The following is a 13,985-nucleotide window of genomic DNA, read 5'->3' as shown; positions in this document are numbered from 1 at the left end:
GAAAGATTTTGCCGACAGTTACTGTGGGAGCTCGACATTCTTCTTGAACAAGCTGACGGCCTCATGTCTGGAGAGATGAGAGTTAATTTTAAAACATCCGGCATCTGTATCAGCAGGGAGGAAGGTTCCCTTCATTTCCTAAGCACCAGCAAAACGTAAGCTTCTAAACCTTAATCCCTCTCTAAGCTGGAGCTGCCAGGCCAGGGCCAAGGACAGAGAAAAACCCCTGCTGTGTAGTCAGGACAGTTGCCCAGCTCTTTGGTGAAATCGCAGCGGGATGGGGGTGCGCCCGCTCCATCCATCCAGGAGCCGACCTGTGGGTCAGGCTCCTCCTGAACGCACAGCTTTTGGGTCACCCTTTGCCATGCCGTTCCCCGAGACCGCCCTGCCTTTACGTCTGTCCTTCCTCAGCTTGGGCGCTCCAGAGCGAGCGAGCCCCGTGGGGCGCCCCGGCAGCCTCCCCGCTGCCCCACGCTCAGCAGCGCGTTATTTGGGGTGCCCAGCGCCGGCGGGTGGGCGAGCCGTGGGCAGGGTGCTGGGGTGCTGGCAGCCGACAGGGGTGGCTCCACCTGCGGGAGAGCTCCTGGCTCAACCTTGCCCTGGCGCCTGGCAGCCCGGGAAACATCCATGACCCAAAAATACACGGCAGTGCGTCTTTTGTCGGGAGCAGCCGCGGCTCTGGGGGGTATCCCCCGGGGACCTCAGAGGCCAGGAGAGTCACCCCCAGAAAGCGCTACGCTGCCCAGGCCGCTCTCTCCGCGGGGTATCCCGTGTCCCAGACCCTCCGCTCCGCTCCGCGCCCGCGGGGCTGACGTCACCCTGCCCTGCGCCGCCCGCGCTGATTGGCTGCGGGTGACGTCAACGCTGTCTTCCCCCCCCCTTATTTTTTTATTTTTTTTTTTCCCTTTTCCCCCCGTCCCCCCCCCCCCCTCCGCTCCCAAGGCATGACCTCATCGCCGGCGCATTCCCGGCGGCGCGCGGAGCGGCGCGGAGCAGCGCGGAGCATCGCGGAGCGGCCCCCCCCCCCTCGTCCGGCGGGGCATGCGGGCCCTGCGGCGCCGGCAGCGGCCGCGCCGGCGGAACGGCCGCGGAGCGGAGCGGGGCGGCCCCGCGCCCGCCGCGCCGGGTCAGTGCGGCCCCTCCTGCGGGGAGCCCGAGCGGGACGGACGGGTCCGTGCGCCCCGGGGCTGGGGGGAACGGGGGGAAAAAGGGGGAACGGGAGGAGCGCGGGGTGGGGGGGCGATGCGGTGCTGTGCCCCGCGTGTGCGGAGCGGAGCCGGCATCGCGCCCTGCGGCGGTGGGACAGCATGTACCGATCTATGTACGTGCCCATGTGTGTGCCGAGATACAGGGCTCCGCGTTTGCAGTGGGGGGCTGGAATTATTCCGGTGCGAGGGACAGTGATGCGTGTGAAGTGCTGGGGCTGGGGAGGGAGGAAGAGGGGAGTGGGGAAGAGGGGGAGCTGGCGCTCCGCGACCGCGCATATCGGGGGCGCTGCGCTTATTTTCGGGGCGGGGGGGGGGTGGGGGTGGTGGTGGAAATCCCACCCTGCCTTCGCGGTGCGCGTTTGCCGGGCGGCGGTGGTGCAGGTGAGGAGTGGGCTTGGGAAGCGCCGGGGAATACCCGCTGTCCTGCCGCGCCGGGGGTCGCGGGTGGAGGGATTTTCTGGTGGGGCTGAGGGCTGGTGTTTGAGGAGCCGGTGTTAACAGCGCTGTGGTTTTTCTGATGATGAAAGAGGTTGGAGTGTCGCCCTGTGTCCTTGGCGTTTAAACGAAGCCGGCATGTGTTCAGCAGCGGGGGTTTTAATGCAACACTTCACTGCTGCGTCTCCAAAGGCGCTGCTCGCGATTAATGAGTTAAGCTGCCCGTTTAAAATAATCCCTTCCACCTCCCCTAATGTGCCTGGATCGACTGATTACCCCCCACCCACCCCCAATTATTATATAGTGATAAATATCGGTTTCTGTGCTCAGTGTTGTTTGTTTTTAAAGATTCCTGGTTATTTCCCTTATTGATAAATAAGTTCCTTCTCCTTCCTGCTCCCCCCTCCCTTTTCTCCTCCCCCAGAATTAAATTCCTGAGCAACAGCAAAAGCTGATGTCAGTGCTTCAGCTTGCATTGGGGGAGCTCTGTGCACAGGTCAGTAATTTGCGGTTTTGTTAGAAGGAGGAACGCGGTGCAGTGCTGTTCTGTTAGGGATATTTGGATTTTTCTAGGCATGGATGCGTTTATCCTTCGTATTGCGGTAGTTATCGACAGCTCCATGGTGGGAGCTGGGTGCTGCATTAGCATGTGTGGAAGAGACCATCCCTGTCCCAAGCAGCTAGCGATGAGGAACGCACTGGGAATCGTTGATGGAGGTTCCATCTCTAATTAGGGGTAATAAGGCAGACCCCCCCTCCCCCAGGAAACGGTTGGGATACCCAAGAAGCCTGAACAGGTAGTGCTGAGGATTGTGCCTGGCAGTGCAGGGGCCATGATAACCTTGAAAGCAGCTTGCCCGTGGAGGGGTGTTTAACGCTTGCTTGCATTGTCTCATCCTACTGCACTAAGGCGAAGGGCTCAAAGCACGGCTGCCTAAGCGCCCAAACGTGGCTGTGGGAGAGCTTTGTTTTTGGAAGGACTCAGTGCATGGGAATTGGCCCTTATGGGTTTGGCCTTGCCTCTGTGTGCCCCTGTGCTCACGCTGTCGGAAGGCATCCATGTCGGGAGGACTCTCTCTGGGGAAGAGGTTTGTTGGGGGTTTGGGTCTGGATGGGGGTTCCTGTGCTTGCTTTGGTTTTGCTTGTAACAGTTCCCAAAACAAAATAAGCTGCAGCACCAAGAAAGCCCTTCTGGCCATAGTGTATTTGGGATTTTATAATGCCCGCAAGGACCTTGCAGGTGTCTTGTCCCCAGTTTTTCCTGGCACAGCCACAGTGGCAGAGCCTGGATGTGTAGGACTATCCGAGTGGCTGGGACCACAGTGGACAGGCAGGCATGTAAGCAGCATAGGGGTGCCCAAATGCCTCTTTGCAGTGGCAGTAGGCAGAAATTCCTGCCCTCAGCCCATTGGCAACACAACTGAGAAGTGCAAACCTGGGGCTGGAAGGTTTCCAAGCTGAGATGACGGTAGCTCACCCCGAAGTCTTTTAACCCAACAGATTTGCCTCCTGAGGCTTTCAGTCGTCCCTGCCTAGACACAAGGTAAGGAGTAGGGAAGGAAAACCTGGATCTAGCATTGCTGTTTAAAATTTAGCCTCAGCTAGGTTTGGGAGAGCTGAGCAAAATGGCCAGAATCCTTAGGAGCATTCGCTTGGGGTACTGCATGGAGTTTATTCTTGCAAATGCTGCACCATGTTTGTCTGCAGTGTGTGTTTTTGCTGGGTGCCAGGCACCTTGCTGAGAAAGCCAGTGAGGTACCTGCCTTTGGAGAGCTTAAATTCATCTAATATTAAATGCAACATCACAATTGCTACCAAAACACCCTTGAGGGCTGGGTAGGACTAAGCAGTAGTGCCTATCCCAGGTTGCCAAATTGGATCCTGAGATGTGAGAGAAAACCGGCTTCTCTCCTGTGCAGCCCTATCCTCCCCCAGAAAACCTCCCCAAAGGCTGGAAACCCATTGTGTCTCTGGATTTATGAAATTACTTCTCTTAGCATGAATATGAGCAAGTCCCCACTCCATCCCTACTACCCCTTACCTCTGCACCAGCTGCTTTAAGGAATAGGGGGTGTGTTATAGATGGTTTTCCTCTTTGGATTTGCTTCCTTGCCTTTAAGTGAGGCTGTTCTTAGGGATCAGAGGTTAATTTCTCCGGTGCACAGCTCGGCTCCCAAAGCCCGGGGCACAGGCAGGTGCAGAGCACGTTAACACTGTCAGGAATGGAAGGAGGAAAAGAAGGTGGTCCAGTGCTTGGCAGCCTTGATTTATGGTGCAAGCTCAAAGGACGCTGCCATCATACTGAAACAGTTCCAGCAAACCGAATCTGGTAGAGAAGGAGGTGAAAGAGAAGGAGCTTGTGGATGCTGACCGCGCTCTCCCAGAGGTTGCGCTGGGAGAGTTTGCAGACCTTTTTCCCCTCTGCCATGTGTTCAGTGGCAGTGGTAAGGGGCAGATGGCTGCAGACGTGCCCAGGTGCTCACACTCCCCTAAGCGCAGCCCCTGGGTCTCGCTGCACTCTTTCCCTTGCTGCTATGCAGAGAAGCTCCTGCAGCCAAAGCGGCAATGCAGTCATCCTGTGGGGAAAGCTTCAACGCTCCTCTGCATCCCCATGCCCTCTGGGTTTTAAAACCTGTTTTTCAAGCTTCGAATTTCTTCTCTGAAGATACACCTGTCCCGCCTGATGCCAGTGGGAAGGAGGCACCTGACGTAATTACGGCAGGCTTGGGGAAGGGAGGTGAGTGGCCTGGGAGCATTCATCAGATAAGAAGCTAAACAAGCTCTCTGCTCAAGATTTTCTCAAGCTTAGTCAGGAGAGCTGGGTGTACTTTGTGTGCAGGATTAAAACACAGACAGGGGAATGTTAGAGGGGGTAAAAACTGACCGTGCCAAGATGCTCTGCACTAATGGCATGAGGGGCTGCCGTCAAAGCCAGGTGGAGTTTGTGGCTCCTGTAGGATGACTTGCTCCATCTCTCTGCTATTTGGCTCTTTCTCTGAGGTTTTCTAGATCCAACTGGGCAAGGTAATCTAGCTTGGTGTGCAGGGGGTTTCTTTCTTTGCTTTGCCCAGGGCTTCTGTAGGACTTCCAGTTTCCCAAAGTGACAGGTGGTGCTTGTTTGCATGGTACCTTGGAAGGATCAGTGTTTCAAAAGATAGGTGCAGTGGTAGCCTGGGCTGGGTTTGGAGGAGGACCTGGAGGTGCTCAGTGGAAACTGGTCCAGTACATGGAGTATCCTGGTGCAAATAGGGAGTAATAACAGGACAGAAAGGCAGGGAGTGTGTTACATGAAGCTGAAATAAGTGTTGCATTTTGCACTGACTTAAAATAAGAGAATCCCAGCAACCTATGTGGGGCTGGAGATCCTTCTTTGATTCCCTCTTTTCTTCCCACTCCTCTTACGTCTTTCTCCATGTTGTTTCTGTGTGTGGAAAGGTTTATATCATGGTTCCCTTAGGTGTGCCTTCATGACTTGTCTCCCTTCATTGTACTGTTCAAGCCTTCTCTTGTGGCAAAGACCTTGTGTTCTTCAGGAATTTCACCAGAGCCCTTCAGAGTCCTCTAGCAATTTGCATAAGTGGGTCTCTATATAGCATTTCTGCATCCTGAGTTATGGGGAGCATTATTTCCAAGTCCACTGATGACTGGGAACAAGTCATTTGGTGACCAGAAGCGCTAGACAACTTGTTCTGGCTTTGATGTTACTTCTCCTTTAAGGGAGAGAGGGGTTGGACCAGATGAACTCCTGAGATCCCTTTAAACCTACATTATTGCATGACTAGTCCATAAGTACCCACTGTCTTGCTTCTCACAGGCTCTTGTAGAATACCTGTTATTAGGCTGTGATGGTGAGGGGATGTGAATGAGGTGGACCACTGCTTTGATCCTGTATGGAGATTCCAGTGACAGCATGACCCTGGCATCCTCCTCCCCACCTCATCCAGCCCTGCTAATGATGCAGTGCGTCTTTCCGGTTCGTCTCTGTCAACCCACATTACTCATCCGGCATTTGGATGCGCGGTGTGCCCGCATCCCCGGCTTTTCATCTCGCCTTTTTTCGTCTTTTTAATAGGGGATTTAGTTCTTTGAGGAGCGCTGCTGCTGTCTAAAGCTAACACATGCTGATGCAGCAGAAGCTCTGGGAGAAATTTCAGTCTATTAGGTGATTGCAGGTTTTTTGAATCAGGCAAGTCAAGACCTTCCCACACGTTAAACCTGTGCCTGCATAAATCACATATCTCTTCAAGTCCAGACCCTCCTGGGTAACACCAGGTGATCTTTTCTCCAGATAAAGAGAGCCCATCCACCTCTGGGGCGCGCTGTTGAAAAGAAGCAACCAGGAAGTATCTACAGCATCCGATTGTTTTTGCATTGCCTCTCACAACCCTCATTTCCAAGCTTGCAATGGCAGCCTGGTCCTCCTTGAGCTGTAGCTTGAGTGGAGTTATTCATGCCATCTTCATCTGCCTTGGCCGGCAGCCCTGCCTGGGGAGCGGACGGGCGCAGCCTGAGTCTTGCTTGGCACTTGAGGCTGCTGAGTGGAGGGCTGGTGCAGAGAGGGTGCCAGCACTGCTGACTTGAGCTAGCCCATGAAAAACCACGTTAACTGCTTTGCTGCTGTCGGTGGACCTCGCAGAGATGTCCCTGGCAGCTGTACTAGCTCAGCAGGGCTGAGACCCAGAAGCCAAGAAAGCCAGGAGCTGTCCTTTATACCTTACCTGTGGCTCACCTCAGGTTCAGCTCTTCTGGTGGAAAGTCAAGGATGCAGCAGGGCAGGAAGGTGACCCAGAGGAATGAGCCTCCAGCCAAAACTGAGCCAGGGCCCTCTGAATTGCTATGCAGGGTGGTAAAGAGACAAAATGACTCCTGCACACCGAGGGAAGTTGACTGCTGCAAAAAAACCCGAATGCAAATCTCTGACTGGGCAGAATCTCCCCAGACACATCCTTTTGTAAAGCACTCTCATTGTACCATTAAAAATAGATCGCCGCGTTCTCCGCTTGCTTGCTGAATGCTGATGCCTGTTAATTCTGTGTCATCCTCGCAATCCCTTCTGCTTCCAGCTTGGCTGCCTCTTTGTCTGGCACCTGAGCAAGGTTCATTCAGCAGTACCTGATACATAGATAAGAGTGAGCTCTGTTGGAGTCCTGCAGGACAGGCGGGAAGGTGAGGATGACTGAACTAGCCTTAGCTGGGGGTCAACCAGCTAAAGGGGCAAGGCTTGCTTGGTGTGATCACCTGTGCTTTCACTTGCATGGTCAGAAGCAGGGCTGAGTGAGACTTGCTGTGTGGCAGTGAGTTGGAGGATGTTTAAGCTCTGGGTGGATGTCATGATATATCTCAGGGGGGTTTTTTGCAACTAAGGTTGAAATACATATATATCATGCTTCAACATCTGCCTGGAGTTGGTGAGGGGAATAGTGCTGGTTGTTTCCTCCAGCAAATGAGTTCATCTAGTTTGCCACCCACAATAGCAGTGATAATATGGATTAAGAGAGAAGACCCAAAGTGCTGCAATACCCATCTCTCAGTCAGGAGACTGGGCTGTGGGCTTTCATACACGAACAGCTGTGGCATCTGACTAGCAAGCCATGGCTCAGTGTGGTCAATGGGCATGTGTTCATCTGCCTGTTCAGGGTGGTGAGGATAGTGGAGGACCTGCAAAACACTTTGTTTGACCCCTGTGTCACCTCGGATTAATAGAACAAAACCAGCTGGTAATGAATCACGGCCCCCAAGGGAAAAGGAGAGTGGGGCAGGGACATCAGCTTGGGCTTTGCCTGTCTTATGTGTTTTTTCTAGATAAAGGTAATCCTCTGAAACTCTTAGCTGGTGCCTCCTCCTTGGGGCTGTGGTAAGAGGTGGATCCTGAGCTGACACATTCCAATTCATCCCAAACCTGTGAGCAATTTGGCTGTTGTGTGCATATAGGAAATTCAGCAAGCCTCGAACCAGGTCAGAAAAGCCTTGTAAAATATATTTACTGCCCTGGGGAATGCCTCATCCCATGGAATACCAGTGTAGCCCCTTGAATTTGTGTAGAATTCTGGGTCTCCTAAGGAGAGTAGGAGTTTTGTGGCATAACTGTGGCATTCTGCTGACTGGAAACCTGTGCTGGGAACTGCACCTGCCTCTCAGTTTGCAGTGGTTATCATCAGAAACTGCGGGAAATCTGACAGAAGGCAACAACGTTGTTCTTATCTGCCATTTAAATATGGGGACCTAACGGCACTGCACTGGGCAGGTGCAGTGACTGCCCCTGTGTTTGCTAGGTGCTTGCTTCCCCAGCCTTGGCCTCACCTCTGACTGTCCCTGGCGCTCTGCTGAGATGGACAAGCTCATGTCGCTGGGGATTGTGCCTAAGAAGTGAAATGCTGTCCTATTTATCTGCAGCCTTGAAGAACCACAGCTTAATCCTGTGCTTTCTTTCACTTGGTGTGTAGGTGTTGCAGGAAAATAGCATGCAGGTCCTGGAGACCCTTTCTCCAAGAGACTGCAAATGCACCCAGCCGGTATTTACACTGTTTGCTGTTCTAGGACGAGAGAGCCAGACCTGCCCTGTGGAAGTATCTAAATGAATACCTTTCTAGGCTGCCTCTGTCTGCTCTTGTTGCAAAAAGGCAAACAAGCACCTTACCCCCAGGATAAGCCTTCTGGGCTCATGGGGTCATGCAGCAAATGATGGGGATACCAAGTGGTGGGCAATGAGGGCCCTTGAAGCATCAGTAGGACTAGATTTCCCTTCTCTAACGTGACATGTCCTCTGTATGTGCCAAGCTGCTCAAAGCAGAAGGTGCATTAGCTCTGGGATGAGAGGGTAGCCAGCTCTCGGCTTGGCAGGGTGAAAATGGAAATGGGATAGCTTCGGTATTAGAAAGCAGCATGCTTGGGAGCTCTCTCCTCAGCATGGGCAAAGGCAGTGATTAAATGACTGGCTGCATGGATAACCTTTGGTCTTGGCTTTTGTAGGCTTTAAAATGAAAGCTTGAGTTTAAACTAAAGGGGAAAACCATATAAATCATGTAAAAAGCACAAGCATAAGAGGAGGAGATACTGCCCTTGTCATCTAGACTCCAGCTAAATTCCTTTCCCTGCAGTACCCATCGGCTCTTCCTGACCGGATCTTCAGACTGACCACCATGACTGCAGTCAGAAATCTTTCTGGGAGTGGCCAGTCTGTAAATCCTTAACTGCACACGGGTTGCTTTGGTGGAAGCAGGCTAGGAGGCAGTTGCATTTGCAGTCATAACCTGTCCAAAGCTACTGGCACAAGATCAGGTGGTAGGAGGGAATGAGGGACCCCTTCACTTGGCTGTAACTGCAACCAGAAGAGCCGGCCTGCCTTCTGGGGTGAGGGGTGCATGGGAAAGACTCCCTTGCAGCTGGGTATGACTTGTCCCCTTTCCTTTCATCCCTGTCTGTGGTTCAAGTGTGAGCAGCCCCATACTGCCAGCTGCATACCCAAGGCTGACCACCCCCATGCCACCAGTGCCACGTACCTCCACGCCACATCCCTCCTCTGGTGTGAATGCACCATCTGACACTTTGCTGAAGGACATCCTGGCCCTACAGTCACGTCCTCTGGTGGCAGACACTTTCTGGACCACGGGGTGCAGGTGCAGAGGGCAATGGAAGATGCAGGGAGACAAGTGGGTGCTGTTTGGGTGCATGCAGCTCCTTGCAAGGGCTCCCTCACATGATGCTTCCAACCTACAGGAATTGAAAGGAGGCTGCGGCATAGAAAGGAGGAGCAGAAAGAAAAAAAATTAAAAAAATAATGAGATCAGCAAGCCTGAAACCCTGGCAAAGGTGCAGTGGCTGTCTCATGGTGATGTGCTGTGGGAAACCGGGAAGGCTGCCCTTTCCCCGCTTCCCAAAGTGCTCCCTCCATGGAGGGGCAAGCACAGGGCCTCTTGTCCCAGGGGGTGGATGCTTGCCTTGTGCAGGCAGCTGAGATGGGGTCGTAAGATCAGTGTGGATGAGGCTGTAGAGGAGTCCTCTGTCTGCCTGGTGGGTGTTGGGGTTTGAGCAGGGCAGCAGACCTTAACTTGCCTTAACTGCAACCAGAAAAGCCACTGCCATCTCCCCTGCATCTTCATACTGCTGGGTCTCAGGAGATGTTGTTCCTCCCCATCCTTGAGATTCACCAGGGAAAGGTGAACAAGCAGGCTTTGTGTCTGAGTTAGTGGATGTGGTTAGTGGTGTTTCCCAGCCTTATTTTAAGGAGCAAAGGAAAAAAACCCACTCCATTTTTCCATCCTCAAGCAGAGAAATCTTTTGTGCTGCCTCTTAAAGGGACCTTGAATAGCTGCTAAGAAATCGTCAGCGGTTACATCACCTCCAAAGCGGCTACTGCAGGCACCTGACAGTTTTGTCCCACTGTTACTCTGAGGCATCATTAGTGCTCCAAATTCCTCGCCCTTGGAGAAAGCCTGCATGGCTCACTGGGAGGGAGGAGCCACTGTGCAGTTTATGATGCTGTGAGTGGCAGAAAAGGATCAGGAAGATGAGCTAAGGCTCACTGAAGATGGGGTAGAGGAGGGGACACATCCTGGAGTTTCCTAGCCCCATGCCGTTGGCGACGCTGCGTTCATCAGCCCGTGCAGAACCCGAGCATCTTCCTGGGAGTGAGCTGAAGGCGCTGCAGCAGCATCGCCTCGGGCCGGAGAGCTGCCGTTGCCTGGCAGCTGCGGGTTTCCAGGGAAACCAGAGGTGCTAACTTGTTAATGAGCCCCGCGTCCCTGATTGCTGCTGCAAAATAATAATAATAATTAGTAATGGGCCTGTGATTTAGGAATCCCTCAAACAGCGTGAGCCTGCCGAGGGGAGTTTGCTAAGTACCAAAGCACTTGAAAGAAATGAGGGGATAGGGAAGAAAAAAGGGTGTGGAGATTGGAGAAAGTGACATGTTTTACATCTTAATAAGTGTCTGGAAAGCTGTGGTTGGGTGGGGTCCTGCCAGTGTATCAACAATAAGCCTGGGGCTGGTGGCAGACCTGACCTGGATGGACAGAGAAGCCCTGGCCAGGCAGCATCTCAATGCAGGGCTGAGAAGGCACAGATATTTCCCCAGATGGGCTGCAGAGGGAAAAGCCAGATCACTTAGCTCAGTTCCACTGGGTCCCTGGTGGAGATGGCAGTTCTTTGGGAATGGCTGGTTTTAGATTACTGGGGACAAATGAGCAGGCGTTTCCTGTGGTGCTCTTATTCCTTGGTATAAGAGGTGGAGGTGCCACCAGAAGAGTGTGCTCCTGCAATGACCACCACAGGGAGTGTGCTGTAGATCCGGTCTTACTTGCGTATTGGAAATATGTGTGGTCACAGCTGCTCCCCGCAGCAGAGCTGGCCTGCCTGGGGCAGTGAGGGGAGCATCTCCTCAACTGGACTGCGTGGGGAGGGTAGAGTTCTCCAGGACACAACTACTAGCTTGGTGCAAGAAATGAATGTGCTGGTTAGTGAGGTTTGTGGTTGAGGCAGAGACCTGCTGAAACCAAATCTGTGCCCTTCCCATACCATGTGTCTCAGCTGGGGACCTTGTGCAAGATGAGAAATTGAGGGAAGTGGCCTCCACCTTGTGATCTGTGTTGGGCTGGCATAGGGATGAGTTTCTGTGGCCCAGCATGCCACACAGATAGACTCAGGCTGAGGTGTGTGTCAGGTTTTCTTGCTCTCTTACCTGGCCTGTCCAGAAGAGGGTCACAGCCAGACTGAACATTTGCCCTTGGCCTGGCTTGCTGTGTGTATCTCTGTCACACTCATGGCTGGTGCCCAGCACCCCTCACCTGACATGCACATTTGTGGAGGTGACACCAGGGACAGAGTCCCAGCAAGTGGGCAGTTGGCCCACTTGTGATAAGCTCTGTGGGTCTTTCTGTCCCTCGGCTGCCGTGTGGCCTCTCCTGCTGGCTGTCCCCATTCAGCTAAGCCATGTGCCCATCTCCTCATTACAGGCACACCAGGGAGAGGTGGGATTAAAGGATTATGGGAGTGTTCTTCAGGAACACTCAAGAAGATTAAGATGGTTTTAATAAACTGATAAGTCAGGACACACAGCTACGTTTCTGAAACCCTAATTTAGGTTCCAGGTTAACCTTTTCCCCTGGTCTCCTCTCACCGTGGTGAGATCTCTTACTTTAGCAGTGCTCCATGTAGTACCTCTTCTTTCAGCTTTCCTTCAGAGCCATCTGAGCAGAAGCAGAAAGACATCTTTCCTCCTTCTCTGGTAAGGTAGGGGAATGTTACAGCTCATCTAAAAGACCATCTAACACACAGCCTGCAAGGTACTGTGAAGGTCTCATAGCCTCTGCTGGTACCTGGAATACCTGTTAGCTGGGGATGAACTCACCACCCCTTAGTCTGGCTTCAAAATGTCCCATGGTTGTTTTCAGAGGAGTTGCTTGTCTGCCTTTGCTCTGGCTGAACATACACGGAGAAGTCTTGGTCCTAATGCCAAGGCTGCAGCTCCCTATAACTACACTCCGTTGGCCAACTCCATCCCCTGTAAAGGCTCCTGGAAGGAGGGGCAGAATGGACACTCCTTGCCCTGCTTTTCCTCCTCTCTTTTGGATGGAGCTGGGAGTGGGACCTGTTAGATCTATCACATGTCTGCCACTGGATCCACCTGGGCATGCTGGAGTGGTGGTTCTGCCGGAGGGCTGACTTGGGAAACCTTATCTGTCTTCTCTAGTCTCTTCCACATAGGCTTCCTGTCATCTGCCAGAACTTTATTCAGACCTTTTCTGCTTGGGCTTCTCTTAGACTGGTAAAGCAATCAGGATCTGTTCTTTTTCCCACACCCCTCTGCATCTGAGACCCCCAAAGTTTCTTGCTCGTTGTCTGAAAATCGGGTACCATGTTATCTCCGGAGGTAATGTGCAATGTTGACTCACTCCTTCTTCCCACCTGAGTCCTTCACTCTCATCCCTCTGCCACAGTATTACCCGAGTCTTTTTTGTCTGTCTGCTCTTTCTATTCCCTTTTTATTTCTTGGATGGAAATGTAAGAGCTGAGAAGAATTCACAGCCTGGTGTCCTGATTGGGAAGGGAGGCAGAAAGTGATTTGGGGAGTGGGGTGTGAAAGGAAGACGAAGGGGAAAAGCTGGCTAATTTGCATCCTTTCTGAGTGCCCTGGCTCTATAGCCAAGGTACAGCAGGGGGTCTTCTGGCAAGGCGGTAGCGACGTAATGAGGTGTGTCATATCCCAGCAGGAGCCAGCCTCGCTCCCCCTCAGACCCCCTAATTAGAACTGTTTCAATTTTTAAGCCCCCCTGAGGAGTTCTGGGGGAAGCGAGGTTCCTGCCGTGGGGGGGGACCGCCCGGCGCCCACCGAGGGGGCAGCTCTAATTGGAGTCGCCACGAGGAGCCGCAGAACGATACGTGGGGCCGGGGACAGCGATGCCATAGTGCCGCAGGGTTGCCAAAGTGCTTTGTGCCAGGAGGGGCCATCACTAATGCAGCTTTTAGGGGATTTTTTTTCCCCTCCCATAATTTGTATTAACACATTGGCAGAGGCAGCAGGGGTGTGAGACAAAGGGCAGAGAAGCATTGCATGTCCTAATGTGGCCTCATACTGGGAGCTTGGATCCTTAGGCTGAAGCCTGGGACATCTACTCCTGCTTTGGGAGGCAGGTCTGGTAGCCCAGGGAGGTGTGGGCTGTTAATGCTGGTGTCATGAGCCAGAGCTGGAATCCCCATCCTCATGTTCTGTGGCTTTCCATCCTTTTCCTACAAGCTGGCAGTGTCCTCCAGGTTTGGTGACTGGTAACTGAGGTCCCTGTCATGTCACCCAGTAGTGTGTCCAACTTGTATCTTCAGCTACCACTGCAGTAGGTTCCCACACTACAGAGGCTTCAGCTATAGGAGCTAACTTCTGACTTACTTGGATCAGGGTGACTCATAAGTCTCCTCTAGTCCATGGACTAAATCCTGATCTTGCAGAAGTGAATGAAAATCTTTATGCTGGCCTTTTCAGGCACGTAATTCATAGTCCTCCTAATTCAGATGCATTAAAGCTTCCATGAAGCAGCTTGTGGGTTCTCTCTAAAACACCGTCTGGCAGGAACAAGAGGAGCCTGGTAGTAGCCCAGGCTTATTTTCTGAATGACTGCAGCGGCATTAAAACCTAATGCCATTAAAACATGCCTGCAATGACGTCTTCCATTAAAACCTAAGAAGACACCCTGAGCTGAATGCTCCCCAGCGTGCCTATTCTCTTGCACATCCCACAGGGTCCTTCCCCATGGAGGAAGCTCATTCTTCTGATAGCGCTTCAGAGAGCACCAGGCTCGACCCCCTCTCAGCTCCTAAGATGGAAACACAGGGTATTCATATGCAGGATACCCC

General features: G+C 52.8%; 1 protein-coding gene across 7 annotated transcripts in view; it reads left to right on the top strand.

Moving 5' to 3' along the window:
* The first annotated feature begins 1,103 nt into the window (after nucleotides 1-1,103).
* The window catches only part of DUSP8 (dual specificity phosphatase 8), a 46,201-nt gene continuing 33,319 nt past the window's right edge, over nucleotides 1,104-13,985 (top strand). The window contains exon 1 of one of the 7 annotated variants that reach the window (XM_027888733.1): nucleotides 1,104-1,126. The gene's annotated coding sequence lies outside the window, so the exon portion shown is untranslated. Of the gene's footprint in view, nucleotides 1,127-1,149; nucleotides 1,171-1,260; nucleotides 1,389-1,574; nucleotides 1,590-1,632; nucleotides 2,140-4,199; nucleotides 4,381-13,985 lie in introns of those variants that run through there. The other 6 variants (XM_027888736.1, XM_027888734.1, XM_027888739.1 and 3 more) reach the window with 6 other exon arrangements.

This window comes from Empidonax traillii, unplaced genomic scaffold (assembly GCF_003031625.1).
Source record: "Empidonax traillii isolate 1590-97213 ecotype Southwest subspecies unplaced genomic scaffold, ASM303162v1 scaffold245:size1430315, whole genome shotgun sequence".
NCBI lineage: Eukaryota > Metazoa > Chordata > Aves > Passeriformes > Tyrannidae > Empidonax > Empidonax traillii.
Note: the sequence above shows the minus strand (reverse complement) of the source record. Positions and strands in the feature narration are given on the sequence as shown.